Source organism: Nannospalax galili, unplaced genomic scaffold, assembly GCF_000622305.1.
Source record: "Nannospalax galili isolate Female #2095 unplaced genomic scaffold, S.galili_v1.0 scaffold290, whole genome shotgun sequence".
In the NCBI taxonomy this organism is placed as follows: Eukaryota; Metazoa; Chordata; class Mammalia; order Rodentia; family Spalacidae; genus Nannospalax; species Nannospalax galili.
This window is the reverse complement of record NW_008331486.1, coordinates 1650666-1658558: the sequence shown is the minus strand read 5'-3', so window position 1 is coordinate 1658558 and position 7893 is coordinate 1650666. Positions and strand designations below refer to the sequence as shown.

General features: G+C 36.0%; 1 protein-coding gene across 14 annotated transcripts in view; it reads left to right on the top strand.

Annotated features, from left to right (window-relative positions):
- Dennd1a (DENN domain containing 1A) overlaps positions 1-7893 on the top strand; it is a 534503-nt gene that overhangs the window by 160094 nt on the left and 366516 nt on the right. The gene's annotated exons all lie outside the window — the stretch shown is intronic.

The following is a 7893-nucleotide window of genomic DNA, read 5'->3' as shown; positions in this document are numbered from 1 at the left end:
AGAGAGAGAGAGAGAGAGAGAGAGAGAGAAAGAGAGAGAGAGAGAGAGAAGTTTATATTTCGTGGATTTTGCAGTAGATGATGATACTCTCTGTTGTATTGATACTGGAAGAAGGAGGTCCACACACAGGGAGAAGGTGGTTCTGATGATGCAAGTGAAAGCTAAGGCTGGACAGTTCCACCACCCAGATTTCAGCACCCTGCAAACAAGGAGTGGGTGGCAGGCACTGTTGCCCTTACAAAGCAGTGCTGAAGTTCTCGTGTTGCTCTTTATACTTTGTTCCAGGTTATACATTCAGAAGTCTATTTCATATCTTGAGAAATAACTGAAGAAGCTTGATAGTTTTATTTGACTCGTTCCATTTTTTAGTTCAAATATGCACTTTGGTACACTTTTTAAACATGAAAGGAAAAGCATCTTTAATTACACCAAGTAAGACAACTTTATAAAGCTTTTCCACACATGGGCTGTTGTGCACAAAGCATATTCCTGAAGCATTCATTCAATGTTTTCTGTTTAAAGTCCTTAAGTGAGAATAAATATAATGGAATAGAAATGTCCAGAACAGTAGCAACATGTTTGCATTGTGACCTGTCAGAAAGAGAGTGAGCAAGTTATTCATAACTGATACTTTTAAATATGGGGGTCACAGTGTGATCAGGAATACAACTGGACAATCAGTATAATGATTTGCTTTGTAATGAGATTTTAGGATATAAGAACGCGAGAGAACTGGTGTGGTTTGCTTTGTGTCTTACCACAAGATTAAAATAAGATTTAAAAAATAAATTAAAACTCACCTTTGCTTCATCTTCTATCAGTAGAGTTAAATTTCTATCTTGTTTTAAGTTACTATGAAATAAGTTCTTTTAACTAAATAATAAAACCCAAAGATTTTTTTAAAAAAACAAAGTCATCTTTCTTTAAAACTCATCTAAAGAGGGGCTAGAGAGATGGCTCAGTGGTTAAGAGCACTAGCTGCCCTTTCAGATGACCTGGGTTCGATTCCCAGCACTCACATTTTGGCTTATAGCCACCCGTAACTCCAGTTCCAGGGGATCTGACACTCTCTTCTGCCTCTGTGGGTGTTGCAGGACACCGGTACACTTACACACATGTAGGCAGGCAATACACTCATACACATAAAATAATATATAAAATATTTTAAAAATCTAAAGGATGAAAAACCATTGTGTGTGATTCACTTAAGGTCATAACTCCTACAAAAATTACTGTTCTAAAGTCTAGTATCTAGGTAAATAACCTTTGTGATCCTATGATCTGAATTATCCAGTGTGAGAAAATTTTGTAGGAGAAAACTTTAAAATAGAAAAGCTACCATCTGGGTCTATTCCTTTAAAGCATAGTTTCTTACTATTTCTTAAAAAAATTGAACAGTATGTTTTTTTTTTTTAAGTATAATATGCCCATAAGCAAAATGTAGAAAATACAGGTAAAGCAAAACCAACTTTAATTCCAGCACTTGGAAGGCAGAGGCAGGCGGATCTCTGTGAGTTCAAGGCTAGTCTGGTCTACATAGTGAGTTCCAGGTAAGCTGTGGCTACAGGGAGACCCTGTCTCAAAAAGACCCCCCCCCAATTAAATTTGAAAACTAGAAAGAATATATAAATCATTCTGATATCTTCCTACTCTGAAATAACTACTGGAACGATCTGATGTTTTATCGTTCCATGTTTATTTCTCCTAAGTACATATGCATGGTCACATGTTTGAGGAAGGTATATGTGCATACAAGTACTATTACATGTGTATATGTGTCCAGAGAGAAACATAGACTGCTTTCTCCTGTCATTGCATGTAGAGCCCAGTTTATCAATGTTGCTTTTACTATGTTGTGAATGTAGTTCTTTACCTTTGTCAGTGGATGACCTTAGAAGCATTTCATACGTTGAAGTTGGAATGATCAGAATTCCAGCAGTTGTTTATAAAATAATAAGCTTGTTTTTTTAAAGGACAAAGATAAAGATATTTAGGGCTTTTTGTTTGTTTGGACGAGTGCCATAGTGTTCAAATGTGAAGAATCATACTGGTGGCTAGAGGTTTACTTAGACAAATGTGCACGTTGCTGTCTTATTTAGCATCTCCTTCAACTTGAGATACACAATTTCCCTTCTTGGCCACAAACAACTTAAGAAATGAGGTGTGATTAATCTGCTTGATTTTAAAAGATATTATTTCCAACTTCCCCCAAATTTGAGAACTATCTCTACTGGTAAAGGTGATGAAGAGTACTTGTCATTGAAAAACACTTATATTCTGATTTTGTGTTTTTTCACCTTAACATTTGTTTGAATAAACCAAATTACCTTTCTCCTCAGTACACCATTACAAAAAAAGCCCTAGAAATATTTCTATTACATGTAAACTTTAAGTACAACATTTCAAATATTAAAACATTTATGATGTGATCCTTAAGGAATATTTAAGATATTCCATCCAATATAGCACTTATTACTGCATGGGTGTGAACACACACACACACACACACACACAAACACACACACATACACAGTTTCCCCTCCTTACTCGCCTAAACTACTGGTGCTTGTTTTTACATGTAGTGTATTTCCCATGTACCAGCACTCTTGATCAGAGACGCTTGCTGCTGCTAGATGTTTTATTCTGTGTGTTCTTTGTACCTTACAGTAAAAGAATCTGTCACAAATTATTGTGCCTCACTGCTTTAGAAACTGAGAAAAAAGGGAGGTTAGATTGACATCTGTGACTGAATAATGATGACCAGCCTTTTGGCTCTCCTTGAGCCACAAAGCTAGCACTGCCTTTAGAGTGGAGAAAGAAGTAAGAAGAAAGGGGAGGGATAAAAGAGAGTTACAAATCTGTGGTCCCGGAGATGTATTACTGTTGGGCCAGTTGTCTGCGTGGTATGATAATCCATTTTGATCTTCTCTGTCTTAATTGTCTGCTAAAGACAAATGGGCAGTAAAAGTTCATCAGTTTCATCTTTCTGCTTCTCGTTTAGAAGCAGAATAAATGATCTGTCACTACAGAGGAAACCTTTCTTTCTGTCACGGAAGTAACGCAGACCCAACACGTTTTATTAAAATGTTTTCCCTCATTATTTCAGTTCTCTCAGCTCTGATAGATCTTACTGTTTCATAAAAAATGTAATCTGAAATGTAAATAAGGGTCTTGATACAGAAGGAAGAAGTAATGAGCAGCCTGAGCCATGGTTTAGGACTCTTGATTGTAATTACTGACAAAGTGATTTCTCTGTGCCCCATTTTTTTTCCTCCTTACGTTGTCTGTGACACCCTCAGACCACAATGACATCTATGGTTTAAACCATTAAATCCCTGTAGCACTCAATATTTCACTTAAAATCTAGTAAGCTCACTATCCTAAATCTGAAAATAAAGTCTGTGTTAATTCCCCAAAGATATGCAGTGCCTTTTTTTTTTTAAAGAGCAAAACAAACAACAAAAAAGGCAAAAACAAGGGCTTTTCAGAGTTCACATTACTTATTCATCTGCTTTTGTTTAAAGCTCAGCTAGTTTAAATACTAAAACATCAACAGTGGTAGGGTCCTGACTTGAAAAGGATCCCGTATTTTTGAAAAAAATCTCTAACAGCTTAATTAAGAAATTAAAAAATTTTGTCTGTCATAAACATACTCTACAATAACTTAATTTTTTTCAGATGTTAAGATTACTAAATTGCAGATGTATTCTTTGTTACTGTGGGTTATGGAACTTAGTTTAGATTCTTTTTCACCTCTAACAATAACTTTAAGTAATGTAGTGCTTTCTAAAAGCCTGCCTGATAGAAGAGTTTTGTTAAAGAGACAGAAGCACAATAATAATGTCATCCCTCTCATTTCTAGAAATGCTTTCTCAAAGATGAAACATCTTTGTTAGGTCAGCTGGACATTAAGAATAAGAAAAACTGTGAATATCTTTGAGTCATGAACAAAACCACGAATAGTCAATAGTGTTGTAGTCAACTAGGTAGATTTGTAATTTTGTTCATTCAGAGTTATGGGAATAATGGATAAAACTTTATTGTGTTAGTTCAGTTTTAATGAATACTGATCGAATAAAGGGCGAAAACAGTAGTTAAATTCACATGTTCACAAACTCTCACCAAAACCCCATTATTGGCTTCAAAACACTGTATGTTTTCAGATTAAAAAATTGGTAGTAATTGTAATGGGTAATATTGAATATTTAGAAATGAAGGAATAGTAACCTACCAGATATTTCCATAAATAGCTTGTACTGTGTCAAGTATAACAGGTATTACACATGGGTTTAAAACACATGGGTTGTAATATGAGTATTTCTTATACTAAATGTGTAGAATTAATAATTCGTTTTCAAAATTGCACTTTTAATAGCCCATTTGTTCTAAGAGTGGTGATTATAATTGAGTGAACTAGAAGTTATTTCTCAAGAGTACTTATGTATATTTTGATAAAACAGTGAATTTCTCAGCACTCTGGAAAGAGGGGTCTGAGCACACTTATCCACCCTAGTATATGTAGATTGCTATTTAGAGTTGCAGGTAATTTTTCTGCACCGAAGCAGAGGTTATAATGAAACCAACAATTTTTTTTGCATTTATGGAAACTATAAACATTTTATGGAAATCTTCACATAGAAACTGTTTCTTGTACAAGCTCTATAAGCAGTGCAGAAACATGGTGCATTGCGAAAAATACAAAGGTGCCCTTTCTTTCATGTTTTTAAACATGGGCTATGTGATTTCATATTTTTATTATAGACAGTTCTGTGAATCATAAAAATATGCATCAACATTATACTAGAAAGCAACAAAAATATATTGTATACTTTGACTAATTGTGATGGAAATTGGCATTTTTGAGTTGTATGTAATTTCTCAAATATGAGGTTTTCATGTTTGTGTTTCAGGTGTGCTCTAAAGAAAACATTTCCAATAGCTTCTAGTTATTCACAAATAACTTAGGTAAATCTATTGGAAGATTCTGCTTAGAGGGAGTAGAGGTACTATTTCAACAAGGCTAGCTACTTGCTCGTTGATTATTGCTTCCTTTGTCTGGTGAGGTCCAACATAGGAAAACCTTCTTGCTACTTTGTTCCAAATTTTGATAAACTAGAGACCAAATGTTCTTGTTGTAAAATTAATTCATGTATTTGTTGATTGAAAAAAATACTGTTTAATAAGAAAATTATATACACTTCCTAAAATTATTTGTACCATAAAATGTAGCCCTATTGTTCCAACATTATGTAATATAACACAATGTAGAATTAAAGTCCAAAACACAAGACAACATTTGATTTCTTCCTCTTATTTCCAGGCAAGGAAACAAGGAATAGAGTCCTTAGTCTGTTATAGTTAGAAATAAATGTTCGAATTGAAATTAAGAGTTTGGGTTTTGTCTTTTGGGGCCTTGCGTTTACCATGCTCACAAAAGAATGGAATTGGACTTGCTTATACACCACTTTTCTTGGAAACTTTTGAGCTTTCTTGTTTTTGTAATTTCTCTCCAGAGTTGCTTGCATTCAACCTGCTCATGCAATCTATTCAGATTAAGTCTACTTTGAATGCTGAAGTCACATTCAATCTTAGAAACAGGGTTTTTAAAATTTTTATTTAATTTTATTTTTTTGTTTTTTGGTCTTTTTTGAGACAGGGTCTCCCTGTAGCTCCAGCTGACCTGAAACTCACTATGTAGACCAGGCTGGCCTTGAACTCACAGAGGTCCACCTGCCTCTGCCTACTGAGTGCTGGGACTAAAGGCGTCGCCCGGCTAGGGTTTTTTATTTTTAAAATTAACATGTACAGTGTTAAGTTTCACTATGTTATTTCCAAGCAAAGTTAATTTTTGTTCATTCTCTTTCCCCCCTTCCTCCCCACCCTTTATAACACCTTCTCTTCTGCCCCCCACTTCTGCCCTTGAAATTTTTTTGTTTGTTTGAGCCCTGTCTCTACCTCCCAGGTAGCTGGGAATGGCTAATTGTAGAAACTTTTTATGGCATTATATACTATGGAGTAGAATTTGTGAACTCATTTGCATTTCATCCAAAGGATTTACTTACATACTGGTCAAGTAGATTACATTTTAAAGCAATTTAACATCCTGGTCTTAACACTAAGTTACAAGGAACTAAGTTATCCTTTTTATAACTGTTTTTGGTATCAGAGCCAGTCTGGGAGATTAGGTTTGATTTGTGCATTGAGACCAGAGATTGACAGGTGTGGTGTTGGCAGACTATGAGCCCGACACCATGCCAGGAAGGAAGAGAAAAGAAGCAATAGATTGTACCTCTGTTCAGTATCTTACTGTATAGTAGCCTGCAAATGTAATGAATGTTTGGCCAGAGCATCTAGATGCTTTTGGAACAATGTCCTGGCCAAAACACCTGAAGATGGGACTGCTGAGTGTTGAGGCCACCATGTAATCACATTTTTGCCATCAACAGTGGCAGCGTTGTCAAGAATAGTATGGAGAAGTCCAAGTGGAAAGTCTTAGAGGGCTACCCTACAGAAATATCTTTTAGACCTGTTTTACATCTGGCTCAAGACTGATTGTTTTTATCTACTTGCTCTAGTCACTTACTAATTTTTGCAATTTGGCATTCTGAGATTGTGGATGAAAATGTAATTTTTCATCCACAGATATAAATTCTCAAACCTTTCAGACTCTACAACTAAGGAGGTGACTCTACACATGGTAGCAGCAAAAGTGCCCTGCTTGAGCTGAGTTCTTGGAGTGGTACACCAGTTACCATGATTGCACTGAGTGTAGCTGTTTCAGTAGATTGCATTATAGGCTCTAAAGGGTTCATTGATGGATTGGAGATGGGTAAATGTACCCCAGATTGAACACCTGCTTTCCCATATCTGATTTATCCATTTACTTTTGCTTATTTATGACAGTTTTGCCGTGTAGCCAAGGCCTTCTTGAAAGTTGTGGTCCCCCTGCTTCATGCTGCCTCATGCTTAGATTATAGGCATGCCACCATGCCATCTTTTTTTTTTTTTTGTCTTTTTTGAATCTTAACTCATATATTGTTAGTATAAGTGTTCTGTGAGTTTTATTCTTGCTCCCAAAAGCCCCATTAAAATTTAAGTGGTCATATTTTTAGTGAATTACCCAATGATTATAAGTGAACTAGGTTTAGTTTTTGATATGTTTTACAAAAAATTTTAGGTTACATTTCTTTATTTGGCATATGCCCTTGAGGGAAAGTCGGAGGACAACTTGTGGGAGTCAGTTCTGTCTTTTTATCATGTGCTTCCCATGGATGGAACACAAGTTGGCAGACTTGGCAGCCAGATTCTTTACACACTGTGCTATCTTGCCCTGCTTGTGAGAGGTGTAATCTGTCTTGTTTTTAATTTTATGCCATTGGTTTCTGTTGGTCTGTGTACACCTATAAGTTTGTATCAGGTCCTGCTCATTTGCATCCCTAAACTGCTATCTAGTCTGAGTAAGCCTTCTCTTTCTTTTTGTATTCACTCAGCTCCTCTGATGTCTATTCTTCCTAATTGCCAATAACCTGTCTTCCATAAGATGACTGGAGATGGCTTTCTAAAACCCAAGTCAAACCATACCATTTCTCTATGGGTAAAATTCTTCATTCTTTTCCCTCATCCTGTCATATTTTTTATTCAGTATCTCACTATGTAGCCCACATTCGCCTTGAACTTGTGATCCTCTACCTCCCGAGCTTGGGGACCACAAGTGTGCACCAACATGCCCAACTTCTAAGCCAGAAGGCCCATCTCCATTGGACTTGGTTCAGCCCTTGTCTCCTGCTGCTTTCTTTCATAGCACAGACATACACACACTCACCATTTTCCAGCATCCTTTATTCTTTCCCTAGTGTGTATTTTTGCCCAAACTGTTTTTTTTTTTTTTGTTGC